At 48.5% G+C, this 20,891-nt stretch overlaps 1 long non-coding RNA gene across 1 annotated transcript; it reads right to left on the bottom strand.

Annotated features, from left to right (window-relative positions):
* Positions 1 to 17,635: 17,635 nt before the first annotated feature.
* LOC107970246 (uncharacterized) lies at positions 17,636 to 20,890 on the bottom strand. Its single transcript, XR_001712683.2, has 2 exons — positions 19,229 to 20,890; positions 17,636 to 18,284 (listed from the first exon to the last, which is right to left on the bottom strand). It is a non-coding gene; the product is annotated as an uncharacterized LOC107970246 (long non-coding RNA).
* Between the last annotated feature and the right edge of the window lies 1 nt (position 20,891).

Here is a 20,891-nt window from a genome sequence, read left to right as displayed (position 1 = left end):
GATAATTGAATCATGGAGTCGCATCTTTCCCCTGCTATTCTCATGATAGTGAATAAGTCTCACGAGATCTGATGGTTTTGTAAAGGGGAGTTTCCCTGCACAAGTTCTCTTCTCTTGTCTGCCTCCATATGAGATGTGCCTTTCACCTTCTGCCATGATTCTGAGGGCTCCCAGCCATGTGGAACTGTGAGTCCAATAAACCTCTTTCTTTTGTAAATTGTCCAGTCTCAGGTATGTCTTTATCAGTAGTGTGAAAATGGACTAATACAGGCCCCATCACTCATTTCTGCAGAGTAAGGGCCCTGAGGCCCAAATATCACTCCCAGGATTCCATTGTTAAGCCCCAATTCCACCATTAAATTCCACTTGGATCACAGATGCTGCACATACACAACCACGGCCAAGCCTCTCAATTTTATGTTTATTGAACATGCAGAACAGCAGACATCACTAAAAAGGCGTCTCAGTCATGCCCAGTGTTCCAGTAAATTGGAGGTAGAAATTATGCCAATCAGAAAAAATACTGCCTTTTTGGCAATCACCAAATCACTAAAGCTTTATGTGTGTAGTCGTACTATTGGAGCATCTGCAGATGTCACACATGTAAATGCAACTTGGTGGTCAATTAGAAAATCAACTCAATGTTTCTTTTAACAGATTCCTTAAGCTTCCTACGTAAATCTCACTCCAAATTAACATTAGCTTTCCAAAGAGAAAAGAGCATTCTGTGACCATTTCCACTGCAATTTAATTCTTTTTTAGTTCTCAGAGTGATGGCAAAGCCATTAAGAGTGAGGATGATGGCTCAGCATTTTTGGGGCCTCCTGAATATATCAAAGGGAGAAGCTAGAGGTTAAAACAGCCCTCAATAGAGGATCCTGTCATGTCAAAGGAATGTGCAGGAAGGCTGAGCAGAATTAATTTCCTCCTGATATAAAATATTCCTTCTGATCATAAATAAATCTGCTCAGAAGTAACTCCAACAAACCACGAAACTGTTTCGAGGGGGCTAAGTGGCAAATCACAGCTTTGATGGTGACAAAAAAGAAAGAAAGTGAGATCACTAGATTCAACTTTGTCCTTTCCTCGCATTCTTCAAAAGCAAAATCCCCAGCCTCCCTCCTCATCTCCCCCCACCCAAGAACTGCACATTTCTCATGCACTAATATGAACAAAATGGTTTATGACCAGATGAGCAGACAGCCAGATAACTCTAAGGAAGAAAGAGGGCAAAAAGGCTAAGATGAAGACACAGGGTGGAGAAACTCTGCCTAGCTCCAGCTGCCTCTCTCACATCCACCATCCTGCATCTGGCAACAGGAGTTCCCCAAGTGTCACGGGAGATGCTCCAGCTGAAAGGGTCCAGGAGCTATAGGACAATAGGACGTTACAGGCCTCTTCTTCCCACCTTGGAGAGAAGGTTGCAATGAAAGAATCTTGTTTGCCTTTTATTTTTCCAGTGTGTATTTCTTTTTCTTTTCTTTTTTTTTTTGAGAGAGAGTCTCGCCCTGTCACCCAGGCTAGAGTGCAGTGGCACAATCTTGGCTCACTGCAACCTCCACCTCCTAGGTACAAGCAATTCTTCTTCCTCAGCCTCCTGAGTAGCTGGGATTACAGGCTCATGCCACCATGCCCAGCTAATTTTTGTATTTTTAGTACAGATGGGGTTTCACCATGTTGGCCAGGCTGGTCTTGAACTCCTGACCTCAGATAATCTGCCCACTTCAGCCTCCCAAAGTGCTGGGATTACAGGGGTGATCCACAGTGCATTTCTTGAATGTATTTGGCCATGGAATGCTCTATTCATCAAACATCTGTAACAGTCTGTTAAAATGCAATTATTTCCATCTCAGTTTTAGCTGAGGGTCTATGATAAGAGCTGCCACCTGTTCTCACATTCCAAAGTGAGATTCCAGTCCCTGAAACTTGCGTGATTGTTTGTTACTGCAGCACAACTGAGTCCATACGGACTGATACAGATGAGCACCAGACACGAGCCTTGCCCATCAGACACTGTTGCCTGCATATTTCAAACGGGACATTTTTTCTTAAAGGGCCAGATAGCAAACAGGTTTTGTGGGCCATGGCTCATTTGGCCACAGACTATAGTTTGCTAAGCCCTGTTCTAGACCCCTCATGCTGGACTTGCAAAGGAGAAGGTAAAAAACCAGTTTCATGGCTCTTGGCTTTTCATGCATTGGAAGGTATAAAAGGGTTAAAATTGCAGAGGTAGAGAAGTCGAAGTATGCAGGTTGTTCTTTAGAGAGAGCTCTTGGGGTACTATGATCCCCAACCCTAAAGAGAAACTGTTAGGTGTAGTTCAATGGTCTATTACCATGGAAAACCCATCCTAAACATCAATCTTCAATGGTAGATTATCTCTAAGGACTCTTCAGGTTGGTAGCCGGATAGTCGCTTTGCTGCTGCTGGTGCCATCTGGGGTCACTCATATGACTGCACTCAGCTAGGATTTTGGCTGCCACTGGAAGCTCAAGGTGGTGCCACGTCCCCCTTTCCCACCACAGGTTCCCCTCACACCAGGCTCCAGCTAGGCCAGGGGCAAAGCTTTACCTCTGAACAGAGTTTGGGGTTTTGATTATTAAACAAGACTGGACATGCTAGTTATCTAACTGACAGATATGTGTGGCTACCAGCACGGAAAGCTTTTTATTACCTGAGTAAAAAGATTTCCGTCCTGGGGAAAGGACTAGCCCTACAACTAGCCAGGGCAGGGGGAGGTACATTACTTTCCGGTTATCCCCGTTCAGTTGATGTGACACTTATCACATTCCCAAGCAATGTCTCTGGAATAGAAATAGGTACATATTTAAGTACCCATATGGAAATAAGGTACATATTTAAGTACGCATGTGTACCTACTTCCATTCCAGAGACATTGCTGGGAAAAGACGCTCAGGGAAAATTAGGATGTGCTGGAGCCTCTAACACCAGCAGACGCTGGTTCGCATGGTGGTGTGTGAGCTCTCATTTCTTGCTCCATCTATGAGACTCTACTCCCACACCCTGTGGACAAGGTACAAGTCCACATACCTGGACGACGATGTGGTGGCTCATTGCACAGGATTTGAGGTCAAAAAAATCAATGTTCTGGCCAGGCTTGATTGCTGGCACCTGTAATCCCAGCACTTTGGGAGGATCGCTTGAGCTCGAGTTCAAGACCAGCCTAGGCAACATAGCAAGACCCCATTTCTACAAATAAAATAAAATAAAATAAAATAAAATAAAATAAAAACCTAGGTTTACATCCTAACGATTTTCCAATTATTATCCATGGGATCTGTAATAATTCATGTTTCCTCTGAACTTTAGTTTTCTTATCCATAAACTGGGGATAATGATGTCTGCCTTACAGGGTTGTTAGGAGAATGAAATGAGATAATCATGCAAAGCATTCAGCTGGTGCAGAGGAAATCCTTGTCACCATGTCAGTGTCTAATGCTATAAATGGGGAGAACCGCATCTGTTTGGAATTGCTGTATACACACATATTCTGCTCAGGAAAGCATCAGCAGAAGCTGCTAACATTGGCTGCCTTTGGGGAGGGAAGCGCGTGGGTGAGAAGAGGCAAGAGGAAGACTTTTCACTGTTTAACTCTTGTACCTTTTGAATTTTGAAGCATATAAATGTATTAATTATTCTAAACATAAACTTAAACTTAAAATCTTTCTAATATTTTATTGTGAAAGTTTTCAAACCTACAGAAAAGTTGAAAGAATTTTAAAATGAGCACCACGTACCCACTGCTGTGGATTGGCCATGACCATTTTACTATACTAGTTTTATCTCATATCTATTAAATTTTTAAAATAAAATGAGCCTATCTCTGAGGTCTAGGGAAGTTTCTTTACTTATTAGGGTCTGTATGTTCCCTCTGTGAAATGTGAAATGTGGAGTATTATCCCTGTTACTCACCACACCCAGGGTAAATCTGAGTGGGCTGTTGGCTGTCTTGCCTATATGTCATGAGCATCCCTTGGGGTGGCTTCCTGGCTTAAAACAGTCCTCTCTCTCTCTCTCTCTCTCTTTTGAGACTGGGTCTCACTCTGTCACCCAGGCTGGAGTACAGTGGCATGATCTCAGCTCACTGCAACCTCCACCTCCCAGGTTCAAGTGATCCTCCTGCCTCAGCCTCCCGTGTAGCTGTGATTACAGGCACACACCACCACACCTGGCTAATTTTCTTATTTTTAGTAGAGACGTGGTTTCACCATGTTGGCCAGGCTGGTCTTGAACTCCTGACCTCAGATGATCCACCCACCTTGGCCTCCCAAAATGGTGGGATTACAGGTGTGAGCCACCGTGCCTGGCCCAGTTCTCTCTCCTTGAAAACAACCCCACCACATGTGTGAACTCCAAGTGGCTACAGGTGCACCACAGCCTCGTCCCCCTCCAACTTCACCCCCAGCAGTAACCCAGGGATGGTGGAGTGGATAGCCTGCCACTTACTGCTATTTCTGATTCTTCTCCCCTCCAGCCCTCAGAGGGGCTCTGTACTTCCTGCCCTTTTGATGTGGAGCCTCCCTCAGCCTGGATTGTTGAGTTGTTGCAAGGAGGTCACTTGCCCTGGAAAGTCATCTGGATCCAGAGTGGACTTCATGTGAGTGTGAAATAAGCCTTTGTTTTGATGAGTCCCTGAGACCTGGGGGATTGTTTGTTACTGCAGCACAACTGAGTCCATGCAGACTGATACAGATGAGCAGCTGACATGAACCTGGCCCATCAGACACTGTTGCTTGCATATTTCAAACTGGAATTAAGGGAAGTGAAACAGTCCTTTGCTGGTGACAAAGCTGTCAACTGGAAGCTTGGGAGCAATTAATTAGAAATGAGACTTCCTTCTATGTAGATGAAGCCAATCAGAGAGAATTCAGCCTTTGGGAGAAAAGATTGTGTGTATGTGTGTGTGTGTGTGTGTGTGTGCGTGTGTGTGTGTGTGAGAGAGAGACAGAGACAAAGAGAGAGAGGTAGCATTTAAGGCCCAGAATCTCTGACTCTAGTTGTTTACCCCCATAGACTACTGGTAGAATTTTTTCCTTCCAGCTTTGAATAGGGAAAGAAAGAGTAATCTAGCTATTTTCCCATTCTCTAGGAGATTAAGAAAATGCCTTCAGCAAGATCAAGACCATCCTGGCTAACACAGTGAAACCGCGTCTCTACTAAAAATACAAACAGTTAGCCAGGTGTGGTGGCATGCACCTGTAGTCCCAGCTACTCAGGAGGCTGAGGCAGGAGAATCACTTGAACCCATGAGGCGGAGGTTGCAGTGAGCTGAGATCGCGCCACTGCACTCCAGCCTGGGTGACAGAGCGAGACTCTGTCTTAAAAATAAAAAATGTCTTCAGCAATCTTTAAGTCCAGGGCAAATGGTGCTTCTGAATGCCTTGTCTCAAACGAGCTGAGGATACTTCCTGGGGTGCATGGAATAGGCCCATTTCTGTTGTAAGTCACAGAAAAACCAACTTAGGCTCGTTCAAGCAGAAAAGGAGAATTTCCTAGCTCATGGAACTGAAAAATCTCAAGAGTAGGTCTGACTTCATGGACAGGTACATTAGATGTTTTTGTGGAAGAGGGCTGGAGTCAGGGGTCAGGATCTAAACTGATTAAGGATTCTCACTCTGGTTCTGCTGATCTGTTTTTCTGGAAAATTATGAACTGATACCGAATCATAGCCATATTCATTTCTAAAGTCCCAGTGGTTACTTTAGCTCTCTTTATCCATCCATCTTCTCCTCACCATTCAAGGCCCAGATCCAAATCTGGCTCTTCTGAGAAGCCTCCCTTACTGCCCCAGTTCCAAAGGTCTCCACTTTTCTCTGAGTCCCCGTTGCATTCAAAGTCTTTCCATACTTGTAGTCAAGTCAAAGGCCCATAAAACCTTTGGCTTGAATTCCACTTAGAGTACGTTCAGATAAAAAATTACAAGCTAAGGGCAAACTCTGCATAGAGCTCTGTGTTTTACATTTTTCAAACATTTCCACTTGCTGTTCATCCATCCATCCTTCTGTTTATTATCCGTCATCCATCCAGCCATGCACTCATTGAAACCAGCATTGACCGACTACCCTACAATATGCATGTCCTGTGCTGGATCCCGGGGGTACAGTGATGCATATGACACACTTGTCACCCTCAGTGAGCTCATGACCTAATTTGGGCAACAAACATGTTGTAATCATATCAACAAGAAGAAGAAGAAGAGGAATCATGTTAACAAGAAGAAGAAGAATCATTGTAATCATTATCAACAACAAGAAGAATCATTGATACTTAATGAGCACTTTCTTTGTGCCAGTCACCGTGCTAAGCAATTTGCATGCACTATCTTAGTCCTAACAACAACTTCATAAAGTAATGTATGAGCCAGTGCTTCATTATCTATTGCTTTACAACAAACTACAACAAAACATAGTAGCTTCAAACAACAATTATTTTATCATCTCTCTAAATTCTGTAATCTGAACTGGGCTCAACTGGGTGGTTCTTCTGTTCTTGCCTGTGGTCACTCATGTGGCTGCAATCAGCTGAGGGTGGGCTCAGCTAGGACACTGGGAAGCTGGGCTTTCATCTCTCTGTGTGGTCTGTGGGCCTCTCATTCTCATGTGACATCTCCATATGGTCTCTCCAGCAGGGCATCTGAATTTTACCTGGCATATCTGGGCTCCCAAGAGCATGGAAGCTGTCAGGACCTCTTCAAGCTTAGAACCAGAGCAGGCACAGTGTCCCTTCCACCCCATTCCGTTGTTGAAAGCAAGCTGCAAGCCCCAACCACAGCCCAGAAAAGGTGGCAATAAAGCAAGTTGCAAGGACCATCTACAGTCAAGAAAAGGTGGCAATACAAAGGTATGAACATTTAAAAGCATGGTTTATCAGAAACCACTGATATAATAGACTACCACAGTCAAGATTCTTTCTATTGCAAGTGAAATAAACTTGACTCGTACTAACTAAAGGTTTTTTAGAAAAGTGGATTGGGGAAGGATGATTTATTGGCTTTGTAACTGAAAGCCCAGGTGTGCATTTGTCTGTAGGAATGGCTGGATCGAGGGGCTCATTGATATCATCAGGGTTTTATCTTTCTTTTCATTTCTCAGACAGATTCTCTCTTTGTGGTGGGTAAGATGGCTGCCCACATTTCTAGAACCACATCCTATCAGCTCAGCAAGCATACAAAGGTATGAATACTTAAAAGCATGGTTTATCAGAAACCACTGATATAATAGACTACCACAGTCAAGATGATTTCCATTGCAAGTGAAATAAACTTCACTCATACTAACTAAAGGTTTTTTAAAAAATGGATTGGGGGAGGATAAAGTAGGGGGGTTATGCCCATTTGACAGATGGGGAAACTGAACTCGAGAAGTCAGAGCATTTCCTCATGTTCAGTGGTAAGTTTAGAATTTGCAGTACGTTTCCTTCCATTGCAATGTGTAGGCAGGGAGAGAGGAGGGAGTTCAGGGGTCAGTCTGTGTTTTTGGCTTACGCAGCTCAGGTTTCTGTAATCACATGTGGATCTGGAATTTTAATACTACTTCCATCCTGGAATTTGCAGTCGCCAGGGAGCTGCTTGCTCAGGGCTCCTCAGCCTGGGGAGTGGGGCCCTCACCTACCCCTCGCTCCAAGGTCACTCAACTATGGGACCCGGACTTTGCCCTGGCCCTGCAGAATAATCCTGGTCACTCTCCTCACCCCTGCCTCCCACCGTCTGGAGGTGGAGAGGCACGATCCACAACGTGTGGTCTGACTGAATTCAAGTGGGGGCATCACTTCCTACCCAACACTCCCCCACCTGATACCTGCTCACCCTTCAGCCTGCAACACCAAGAAATGGAACTCTTTCTTTCTTGCTTGTCTGCAACACATTTTAAGAATTTGGGTAGCAATCTGGCATTACTGAAGGTTCATTTACTGAAGCATCTTTTCAGAATCTGGCAAAGGTTGAATGTATGTGTATTTATATTACAGGACATTATTATCCAGTAAGGTGTATATATTACACAAGCAGGGAATCATGGTGATCTGCCTGGTATGGCGGCCTCTTATTGGTGCGTTGTGTGACCCACTCTCTGCTTAGGTTGTTGAATTCATGTATTCATTTCACTCTCACAACACTTGAGTGGAGGACTCTCAGGAGTCCCACTTGACGGAAGTGAAAACGGAAGCTCAGGCAGGTCAAGTCTCTCTGCAAGTGTCACACAGCTAGAGCTGGCAGCTGAGACTGAATATTCTTTCATTTCCACTGTGTAACAGCAGCAGTCACCACTGACCCCAAATGCTCACCCCCCCAGGACTCATCTCCTCTCTGCCTCAGCTACTCCTCACCCCCCACCCTACACCAGCTGGGCACCCCCAGTGGACACCAGGTTGCCCTACAGCCAAGGCATTCTTTCCATTCTATTGCTCATATGGTTGGTGAGATTGTTTGAAAATATTCAGACATGGCCAAAACTAGGAGAAAAGCAAAACCAATATAATGCAAATAATAATAAGTACAAAAGTTCAAAGACTCACAGGAGATGTGATAATACGTCCAAGACTCCTTGGCACAGCCCCATAAGGAAAATATTATTTTCATTCTTCAGATGTGAAACTGTTGTTCCTAAAGAGTAAGTAATTTGTCCCAAGGTCACAGAGCTAGCAGGTTGGCTGAGCCAGATATTGAACCCAGGTCAATGTGGCATCGAAATCAATGCAGTTTCCTTTCTACCCTGCTGCGAAAGGACCCCTGAGCTCGACAAGCTCATAGTCATGTTGGGAGAAGACAGTTCCATGGATAATTGCTCCACAGCAATGATCACAGTAAACACAGGTCAATATGAGAGTGGTATGTGAGCAGGGAGAAGAAATCAAGGAGGGCTTCTGGGAAGAGGTGATGCCTGAGCTGAGTCATACAGGATGAATGGCAGGTGCAGTAAGCCTACAGGAGGGAGGAGGCAGGACAACGCCAGAAGAAGTAGCATGCTGTCACTGCCAGCCATTACTGCAAGCCATTGTCACAGTGGTCTATGTTACCCTTCAGGGTAAACAAAAGGTAACGTCTCCCTTGTATATGACTCACATGGCTATATCAGTGATATGGTTTGGCTCTGGGTCCCCACCCAAATCTCATGTCAAATTGCAATCCCCAGTGTTGGAGGAGGCGCCTGGTGGGATTGACTGGATCATGGGGGCAGTCTCTAATGGTTTAGCACCACCCCCCTAGGGCTGTCTTGTGATAGAGTTCTCCTGAGATCTGCTTGTTTAAAAGTGTGTGGCACCTCCCCACCCTTTCCTCCTGCTCCCACCTTGTAAGGCGTGCTGGCTTCCCCTTCGCCCTTCCACTATGATTGTAAGTTTCCTAAGGCCTCCCTAGAAGCAGAAACCTGTACAGCCTGCAGAACCGTGAGTCGATTAAACCTCTTTTCTTTAGAAATCACCCAGTCTCAGGTATGCCTTTACAGCAGTGTGAGAAAGGACTCATACAATCAGTAAAAGTGACGGTCATCTGATATGCTGTCATCTATCAGATTCACTACGAATCTTGTGGGGAGAATAGGAGATGTTTTAACTGAAGTGAAATTCATACAACATAAAATTAACCACTTGAAAGTAGACAATTCAGTGGCACCTAATGCCTTCAGGGTTCAGAGTGTGCAGAATGTTGTACGACCACCACTCTATCTGGTTCCAAAACATTTTTATCAGCCCATGATGCAGTGACCTCAACACTCATTAAGTAGCTGACCTCAACAAGCTCATAGGTGGAGAGCAGACAATTCCATGGATAATTGTTCCACAGCAATGATCCTAGTAAACAGAGGTGAACATGAGGCTGGTGTGTGAGCAGGGAGAAGGAATCAAAGAGGTCTGAGCATCACCTCATCCCAGAAGCCCTCCTTGATTCATTGGTGCCACATTGACCTGGTTCTAATAAAGCCCATTAAACAGTTACTCCCTATTCCTCCTTCCCTCCAGCCCCTGCTTTTTGTCTCTAGATTGACCTAGTCTGGATATTTCATACATATATGTAGTGTGACCTTTTGTGTCTGGCTTCTTTCACTGAGCATAATTTAGTATTGTACACATTTTCTAGTTGAGGAGGACAGGGTAGAGCTCACACTGCAGTCTAAAGTTGACACTTTAGCTGTCTCTCCCTTCTACCTTGTTCTCATCCCTTTAGACATGTCCTGCCATCCTTTGAGGGTCCAGAAGTCAGATCCACAGGCCTGGGTGAGTCCCTCCTCTGCCATTTTCCTTGGACATCTTATGTCCTCTCTGAGCCTCAGGCTTCCCATCTGTCAAATGTAATGATTGACAAACAATGTGAATATACCTAACAGGACTGAATTCTACACTTACGAATTGTTAAGACGGTGAATGTTGTGTGTTTCTTTTACCATAATTTAAAAAGTAATACAAGGGAAAACCTTTAGAAAATGAGATGGTTGGATTGGTGACTAAGGGCCCCCTAATCCTGTAGAATTGTGAGACCAAGCATTCATGATTGAGACTTAGGGAAAAGAAAGGCAAGACAAGGAGGCAAAAGGGAAAGGAACAAAGGAGGAGAGACATAGCGGTGGGAGGAGGAGGAGGAGAGGAAGAAGGAGGAAGGAAAGGGGGAGGGCAGTTCTGCTGCCTCAGTTCATTTCCTCTCTGCCTTGATTGGTGCTTGTGTTTATTTCTCAATTCTCAGCCATTGTCATTCTGCAAACCTTGGTCCTAAACCCCAACATGAGCTGTGGGTTAGTCTGCAGTATTGAAACAAAATGGGAACTATTGGATTTTCAAACTGATTCAGCCTCTGAATTTAAAAACATTTTTTTCTCAGTCAAATGTGACCCAGAATCAGGATGGAAGCAATAAATATTTAATAAGAAAAAACTGGTTCAACGATGTCCTTAAAACACATTAGCTGTATTAACCTGGGGCCTTTACATTGGTACTAACATCAAGCATCCCCCTATTGGTTGAAGGAACACCAAGGCAGATAGCGATCGTACATTCTGGATTTGCTCAGCCGGTTTCAAATACCCAGCTCCCTGTTCCCCAGAGCACCCTCCCTTATCGAAATGTGAGCTGCCATTTTGGATCAGGAGTTAAGATTCCTGGGGACAGGAGGCTATAGTTCCCAGGGAAGGTCACGGTTCCTGGAAGACTAATTACACACCAGCAGGTGCCTCTAAAGTGCAGGTGAATAAATGGAGTTCGACAGCACTGTAAGTAGGAGTCCAAGAATATCTTAGAGAAGAACCACTGTACACACAGAGCCAAACATAAAAATATCCCCCATTTGATTTATTCTCCTTGGAGTCCATCCTGGAAAGAAGCTGAACACTATGGCGGTGCTTCAAACTACCAGCAGAAAAGGCAACTGAAAACACAGAGAGAACAAGCAGAATAATAGGAGGCCATTATTGAGGCAAATGCAGAGTTCTAGGGGGTGCATGAGGTCAGGGAGAAGAAACCCAGGAGGACTTCTGGTAAGAGGTGACACCCAAGCTAAAACATGAAGGACAATCAGCAGGTAGATAGTCCAGCAGGAGTGAGAGGACAGAAAACCTCTGAAATCAATGGTAACCATGGTCGTATTTGGGTAGCAAGGGATTACTGGTGACATGCCCCCCCCACCCCCGGCCCTGTTTAGCTCCTCTATTTTCTATTGTTTCTTTAAAGAGTACATGGCATATTTATAATCACATTTTTTTAAAGCAGGGAAATGTTGCAGTTTCAAAGGATTTTGAGAGTTTTCATGAGCACATGGGCTGGCATCTGCATTGTGATCACGGGAATGGAGACCCTCTCCTTCACGCGCCCTCAGCAGGCTCTTTCCATCGCCAGGTGTGTTAGCCAGCTTGGGAGCGGGCCTGAACAACAGAAATGGATCCTCTTACCCTTCTCAAGGCCAGAAGTCTGAGATCAAGGTGTTTTCTTCTGAGGCCTCTCTTTGACTGTAAATGGCTGTCTTCTCCCTGTGCTTGTCTGTGTCCTAATCTCCTCTGCTTGTAAGGACACAAGTTATATTGGATTAGGACCCATTCTCAACACCTCATTTTAATTTAATCACTTTTGTAAAGATCCTGTCTCCAAATGCAGTCCCATTCTGAGGTACTGGGGGTTGGGGCTTCGACATAGGAATCTGGGGGGGACAAAGGCAGCCCATAGCACTGGGGTGTAGATAAGTGGTTAGAGGTGAGCCCTTGATTTTCCCTGTTTGCTATGGGAGAGTTCAGAGCATTAGAACTTGCCTGATTTTGATGCAAAGAAGCCAGATGCTGAAGAGGACACACACGGATTGTTGTAATGGCTCTGAAGGGTCAGCCACTGGCCCTCCCAAGAGCCAAGGAAGAGCACTGGATGGGAGTCCCCAAAAAACACATGGAGGCTGGGTGCAGTGGCTCATGCCTATAATCCCAATGCTTTGGGAGGCCAAGGTGGAAGGATCACATGAGGCTGGGAATTCAAGGCTGTGGTGAGCTATATTCATGCTACTGCACCCTGTCTCTAAGGAAAAAAAAAACAGAAAAAACACACATGCAAACTCATCATCCTCCCCCTCGACACACATGCAAACACATGCCACACATAGACACGCCATACACAAACACACACCATACATAGACACGCCATACACAAACACACACCATACATAGACACGCCATACACAAACACACACCATACATAGACATGCCATACACAAACACACATGTATACACCACACACACCTTACACACACACACCACACAGAGACACACCACACACAGAACACACACAGATACACACATCTGCATACACCACACACACCTACACACAAATGCACCACATAGAAACCCACACAGACACACACCCCATACACAGACACAACATACAGAGAAACACACAGATGCACACCACACACACTGCAAACACCACACACACCACACACACACCACACACAGACACACCACACACACCACACACACCACACACAGACACACCACACACACCACACACACACCACACACAGACACACCACACACACACACCACACACAGACACACCACACAAACCACACACACACCACAGACATACACCACACACAGATACACCACACACATACCACACAGAGACACACCACACACAGACACACCACACACACCACACACAGACACCCCACACACAGACACCCCACACACAGACACACCACACACAGACACACCACACACACCACACACACACCACAGACACACACCACACACACCACACACAGACACCCCACACACAGACACACCACACACAGACACACCACACACACCACACACAGATGCATCACACACAGACACACCACACACACATTCCACACACACCACAGACACACCACACACACCACACACAGACACACCATGCAGATGCAGGCACACACGGACACACACCTCTGTCAAGGACCATTCTACTCTGTTGCAGGGCGTGGGCTGTGCCAGTGATGGGGGCAGGAGGGACTGATGGGGAGGGGACTGAGGAAGAGAGGATACAGTGAGAGGGGATGTCGCCTTTTTAATCTAGGACCCCCTTTACGTTTGGAGCTGGGGTGAAGATGCCTTGGGGCTGAGCATTCTCAAGCCCTGTGGACCAGCCTCCTCCCTCGGCTCCTCCAGGCCCACCCTCTAGTACCACCCAAGAAGGGAGAACCTAGAGACCTCCTCTTTCCAATCCTCTCCAGCCTTCTGAGTACATGCCTCCCTCTTGCGCCCTCAGCCCATGACCTCAGCCATGATCTAGGGGTGCCCTGCTCCCCTTTCACACTCCAGTCCACGTGGGGCCGTAACCCCTTCCCAGGGTTCCTCTGGGCAGCACTGGGATGGGGTGGAGTCTTCCAGGGCAGAACATAAACCCAGGTGGCCAAGAGCTCTGTTCACCCCGGCCCCTTGAGCCCTAACCCACCCTCTTTCCAGAGCCCTAGGCCCTTCCAGACCACAGTGCGTCTGAACCCCCAGCCCCAGCCCCTTCCAGCATTCACATTCTCTGATTCTCCCTTTCTTCCCCTCCGTGTGGCTCCTCATTTCCCCAGCAAGGACACTGGGTCCTGGTCTTGGAGACCTTCCTGGAGAGTCAGTGGTTTTCAGAGGTGGGCACCCCTGGCTCTCCAGGTTTCTATCCATAAGGCTATTCCAGGTCTTCTCATTCAGGGGCAGGCCAGGATCAAGGTCAGCTCCTCACAACGGCAACCCCCATTATCGTTTGTGTTGGATTTTATAGCCTTTCTCAGACACGATCTCATTTAGTATTCACCACGGCTTCCTCTTTAGCTCCATTTTACAGGTGGAAAAACTGAGACCCAGAGAGATGAACCAACTGGCTCAGGATCACACAGTGGGCAAGTGGGTGGAGCCGGGGCAGGGACCCAGGGCCATCTATCTGCATGCCCTTGCCATCCTCATGACTATGTTCCCTGTGGCCGCTCTCTCCGGGGGAAATCGTGCTTAAGCATGGGTGAGGGGAGGAAGGGGAAACAAGTCCACAGACTTCCTGAGATCCGGCTCTTTGAGTTAATACACATCATCCCACAGGGCTGATCTCATCGATATCATGAGATCCTGCGATGTCCACCCAGCCTGCCGGGGCCCTGGACGTGGGGAACTCTGTATCCTGTTCCCAGCCACAGCAGGTGGAAATAGTGTGAACTCATGAAATAGCAGCAGCGAAGCTAACAGCTGAATACTTATCTCCTGGCAGGCGGCAGCTGAGAGACTGCTGGCCCGCACACACTGGCCTCCTCCCCTCCACCAGCTGGGAGGCCAGAGAGGGCATCAGGGAGAGCACTGGATGTGAGAAGAGGCAGACAGACCAGGCTCTGGTCCTGGCGAACTGTGTGACCTTGGGCAAGTGACTTGCCTTCTCTGAACCTCAGTTTGGTTCATCTGTAAAAACTTTTCATCTGTAAAAAAAAAAAAGATAGTGGGATCCACTCTGGTAACATATATGTTACTGGAACTCTGTGAATGTGATCAGCTAAAGACCACGCCTCATTTTAGGGGATAGAAGGGGGCGTCAGTGTGAGATTGTGGCATCTGCCTAGCTACTCAGGGTCCTCCTCCCTGCTCACAGTAAGAAACCCTGAAGCTAGAGGAAAATTCCCCTGGGCACTGCTGCTGCCTTTAAGCGGAGGTCCTAGGCGGGTGGGAGTCTCTAAGGTCTCACGCAGAGCAGGATGGGCCTGGGTTGGTGGGAGGGGACTTAAGTCCAGGAAAGCAACTTTGGGCCTCAGAGTGAATCATGCCCTAGAAGTTTGATGCAGGCAAACTGTCATTACACTCATCAAGGACTTAGGGCATGAACCTCCCGTGTGCCCGGCACACTTGGGCAGTCCCCAGGGACTTACCTCAACAATGACTTCGTGGGCTTTGACTGCTCAAAGCCCCTCACCTCTCTGTCCAGGGACAGTCTCCCTCTCCAGGCCATTCCAATGGTGTTGACATTCTGCCTCCTCCAAGCCTGAAGAGTGTCTTGTGCCACAGGCCTGTGCTCCCTTTGTAATCAATAGTGACAGGTTCAGGGATGATATGGGCCAAACTGAGCTCATCACAACCAGTGAGTGCAGCTCTGGGACTTTTTTTTTTTTTTTTTTTTTTGAGCGGAGTCTCACTCTGTCACCAGGCTGGAGTGCAGTGGCGTGATCTCGGCCCACTGCAACCTCCACCTCCCGGGTTCAAGCGATTCTCCTGCCTCAGCCTCCTGAGTAGCTGGGACTACAGGCACACACCACCACACCCAGCTAATTTTTGTATAGCTCTGGGACTTTTGAGCAAACTCTAGGGCCGTAGACTCCCTTTCCCCCAAAGGACTTGGACCTGAAAGTTTGTAGCATTGCAGGGACAGCCATCTTGCCACCCTCATGGGTCAACCAGTTTGAGAGAGTGGCACAAGGTATTGCTGAGAAGTAAGAGAAACAGCATCTTCCTGACAGCATTTGAGTTCTGGATCAAACCATGCTTGAACCTTCGTGGACTTTTCAGTTGCATGAGTTAGCAAATCCCCCACTGTCTTAAGCTAGCCCAAGTCAGACTTTCTCATCACTTACAGGCAAAAACAGACCTGACTGATAAACCCATTTTCTGGCATCAAGGCCCTTGTATAATTAACCAAATTAGTAAAATGAAGCCTGCTTCAATTAGCACAGATTCAGAGCAAAAAAAAAAAAAAAAAAACTAGATCATGTTTCCAGATATATGACTCAGGTTTTAGGACATCTCTACCCTACTTTAAGTATTGTAGGGGGAAAGATCCTCCAGAATCAGAAGTGCTCAGTTTAAATCCTAGCTCTCCCACTTACTTCCTACCTGTGTGACCTTAGGTAAGTCACTAAACCTCTCTGAGATTCTATTTCTTCGAACGTCTGAGATAAAGCACATAAAGCACTAGGTATGCAGTGGGTGCTCAATAAATGCACACCCCCCCCCAACACACACACACACACACACACATACACACACGATATGGTTCAGCCCATTCAGATTTGCTTAATTAGAGGTACATGAAGAAGACCTATGGGGACAAAGAGGAAGGCCATCTGGGCTCCTGAGAATTCACCCACAGTAGGTGCTGCTCCCGTCTTCCGGTCTTATTCTAGAAGCAGGATAGTGTGGTAGAAAGGAGCAAGTGCTTTGGAGTCAGAGAACCGGCACTGAAATCCTACCTCCATTCTGTGATCTTAGGCAAGTTGCCCAATCTCTCTGAGCCTTGTTCTTCCATCATTAGTAAAAAAGAGAGGGTTTTGCCTACCTCTTAAGGGGATACAAGAATCAAAGTGCGATGCTGTGCACACAGAACCCAGCACACTGTTCAACAAACAAGTGTAATTATTTTCCCAGGCCCCAGCCAGCGATCTTCCTCAAGGGTTCATCCTCAAGGTTCTCCTGCATCCCGGCTCCCTGAGCTCAGCCATGCCCACGACTTGACGAGATCAACTCCTTGACTTCTCTGATGACAAAGCCCCCAGGGTCCAGCCCTGACCTCACTCCAGAGTTCAGACACATCTCCGCCAGGGTGTCCTTCAGGTCCCCTAAACCCAGCATCAGCTCTTGGCGCTTCCACTACTCTCTGGGGGATTTGGGTAAGTCACCCTGGCCTTGGTTTCTTCATCTATAACATGATGTCATTTGTAGAAGTTTGTAGCCGATCACCACGGAGGCTGTCCCAGCCCTAACATCCTAGGATTCAACACCACTCACGCTATCATCCCTTCGACTGAGCACTACCTCCTCCGTACACTCCCTGCCTTCAAAATCAACACCTTCCTTCTTCAGCAAACCCCACCTTGAATATTTAGGGTCAGCTTGGATTTGTCCCTCTTGTTCATGCCACAGCCCCAATTCTGGAAGCTTCTCTCCAAGAGGTGCTCCCCTATCTGCACACTCCTTCCTGTTGCCACCACCAGCAACCTAGCTCAGGCACCAGCACCACACCTCAAGGAGGCCCCAGTCCCAGCTCCCCCCATGCAGCCTGCCCTCGGCCCTTTCTATCCATGGAGCTTCCAAACAGCCTATGCATGGAGCCTGGGATTCCTCGTGTCACTGTGAAGAACTAGACCCCACCACTGACAATCTTCATGCCCTGGAGATTCTTTTCAGGTTAGGGATGAGGAGAGGAACATTTCATGGTGGTCAGATTAGATATTCACTACGTATTTATTGAATTCATTTGGTCATTCATGCTTCTCAAAACACATCCCTCAGATGGTCATCTCCAATCCAAAACAGACAATGTCAGAGATCTCTTTGCAAATCATGAAGGGCTTGGGCCTTTGTGCCTCAATGTCACACGCATACAATTTCAGGGGGTCCATCTTCCCCTCACCCTAGCCCATCTATAGAGCACAGTTTACCTCTGATTGGGCTCATGTTACAGGTGGAAAGACTGAGAAAGAGAGAGGAAGGGACTTGTCTGAGAATATGCGGAACATCTCCTTCTACCAGGCACTAGATCCTCGCACAAAAGTGCCGAGTCCGCTCCCAACCCCAGGCCCGTGGCTTTGAGCAGCAGGTCACTTAACATCTAACGTCTTTATGCTGTTTCCTCATCTGTGCGAGAGCAGCCATGTCTACCTGGCAAGGCTGTAGTGAGAGATCATATCAGCATAGGAATGGGGCTCAGCCCCATGCACAGAGGACAGTTCTTGTTTCATTCTTTTCCTTGCTGTTTCTCTTCCTTTCCTGGCAGGATATGGAGGAAGGAAGCATCGCTGCCATCTACAGTGGTCACGGAAGGCTTCACAGAAGAGGCGAGCCCTGCCTGGGCCTCAATTTTGCGTGCTGGAGGGAAGCAGGGGCCAAGAGTTATTAATAGTCTTGGCCTGATGGGCCCAGGGAGGCTGAATGTGATACAGACACCCAGCGCCATGGTTGGGGAGTACCTGACACCGGAAGGGGAGGGGGCCAGGGGCTACGGGGAGTGCCACCTCCCAAAATAGCCAGAGCAGAAGCCTATATAGGTGGCCATCCCACCTCCAGGCTCACTTCCCGACAGGACTTCCCACCAGCCCAGCCTTTCAGTGCAGGCTCCAGCCCTCCACCCCCACCCGAGGTGAGTGGCAGCTACCGAGGTTGGAGGATAGACGGATGCAGCAGGATGAGCCAGCTGGAAGGGAGAGCTACATCTCCCCTGTCCATAGTGACCCGGGGAGGGGGGTGCGGTGGGGGTGCTGGAGGCAGGGCAGCTGTGGAATGTAGGGCTGAGAGCATGCATTCCTGCTTCTCCACCCAGACTCCTGGTGTGGCCTGGGGCAAACTCCCCCCACCCACTGCCCCCCGTGGCTGGGCCTCAGATTCCCCAGCCTTAGAACAAGAGGGGTGGAGTCAGACATCTGTGGACTCTGGTGATGCCATCAGAGGGGACCCAGAGGGCAGAGGAGGACTACTGAGGGCTGATGGGCTGACTTAATGACATTGATGCTCTGGCTGGGAGGGCTCAGTCCCGGAGGGGGTGTCAAGTTGATAGGAGAACTCAGCAGCAGGGAGAGATGGAGGAAGGAGACGGAAGAAGAGTGGGCCCCTGTTGAGGCTGCAGCCTTTGCCACAGGGTAGCTGCTTAGGGGCTCACCAGGAGCCAGTGTGTGGCTGAGATGTATGGGACCTGATAGAGCTGGGTCCCAGGCACCAGGGAGGATCACCCAGAGAGTCACTGAACTCCACACGAGTGAGCCCAGGGGTGTACCCTGCTCGGCTATTGCTTTACCATGTGTCCTTAGACCACTCACGGACTCTCTGCGCCTCCGTTTCTCCACTGGTATAGCTGAAGGGTCCTTCAGCTGGGGAAATCCATTCTCCAACTAGGCCCCTGGAGTGAGCTGAGCCTGGGAGTTGAAATGATAGCATAGGAGCCTGGCATATCTGAGTCAGCAGCCCAGCTGGGGACAAGGTGCAGAGGTGACGGCAGTAGCAGCAGGGTCCAGGGCAGCTGAGGGGTCCTGGGAAATCCTGGAGCTGAGAGGCATCAGGTCAGGAGCTGCATCCTTGGTGCCTTGGAAGCCAGCTGGCGGGCTGTGGCTTGAAGGAGCTGACTCACAGGGAGGGGGCAGCTGGAGCCAGCAGCGGTATCCTAAGGTTTCCAGGAAGGGCAGCCATCCAGGGCTGAGCTGCAGGAGACAGTGTTGACAGCGATGTCAGGGAACTTGAGTTACTGGGCAGCTGGACAGCTGCTCTCCCTGGTCCCCACCACCCAGGGCCACCACAGCCCAAGGCCCTGCCTACCTGCCCATACCTTAAGTTGCAGTCCCCAGGTCCCACTACATGGGACCACTGACGTCATCAACACATCAGAGAGAGACAGAAGCCCAGAGAAGGTCACAACCCAAGGTCACACTGGGACTTAGTGCAGCCCAGGATCTAGAACCCAGGCCTCCTGACTCCCTGTCCAGCGCTCACACACTCTAGAAGCAGCTGGTTGCAGCTTGAAACCTTGGGAACCATGGGGAAGAACACAACGGGTCTCTGGCTGCATACAGATAGGCACCGTGACATTTTTCCAGAGGTGAAGTTCAGACCCCCACACCTGCTTAGGTTGTCTAGAAAGTGTGGTCTGAAGGTGCTACCCTTCTTCCAAACACATATGGGGCTTTCTGGGAGGGAGCATAGCAATTCCAAGCGGACTCTCCCACCCTACTATGCCCAAAAAAGGTTTATAGGAGTACGGGGAGTCTGGACCCATGATGCCAGGACCCAGGAGACCAGGAAAGCAAGTAGTTAGTAGAGATCTGAGAAGTGTTCTTCGAAAAATCAAGCCAGCAAAAAAATAAAAAATAAAAGTAAAACATCAAATCAGGTTTTAGAATATGCATCCCTGGCCAGATGTGGGATGGGGCACCCGAAGTGGGCCCCAGCAGCTCCTGCCTGTCCCTGTCCCTGTCCCTGCCACCTCCTCCCTGCGTCGGGTGGGTCAGGTTTCAGGACCTCAGCGCTCAGATTTTGCAGCATAAATTTGCATCCAGGACAGACCAGAGCAGAGGCTGAGATAGGAGTGGAGAGAGAAAGGGAGCAGGGCCTAGGGGGTCCTGAGGTGCAGGCTGGCCGCTGAGGGTTCAGGATCTTCCCCCACGCGGCAGGACATCCTCCGAGGTTCCCAGATCTGAGACGGCGCACTTCCTGCGTGTCCTTGACGGCAGGTGGACTTTCCGGACCCAGCTGGTGACGCCAGTGCCCCCTAAATCCCAGATGTGGCCCCTTCCCTCGTGCCCTGGCCGCAGCCCCTGGGATCCCGCGGACCCCTGGCCTGGCGGTGCAGGAGTGGTAGCAGGTCCGCGCGCCTTCTTGCCGGCGGCCGGCGCTGCTCAGCGGCGCGGCTGGACTGAGCCGCTCCCGCTGCGCTCAGAGTCCGGGCCCCTGGCGCCATGCCAGGCCCGGCGGGCGTGCGCCCGGCGCGCA

Source organism: Pan troglodytes, chromosome 23, assembly GCF_028858775.2.
Source record: "Pan troglodytes isolate AG18354 chromosome 23, NHGRI_mPanTro3-v2.0_pri, whole genome shotgun sequence".
NCBI lineage: Eukaryota > Metazoa > Chordata > Mammalia > Primates > Hominidae > Pan > Pan troglodytes.
This window is presented reverse-complemented; position numbering and strand designations above follow the sequence as displayed.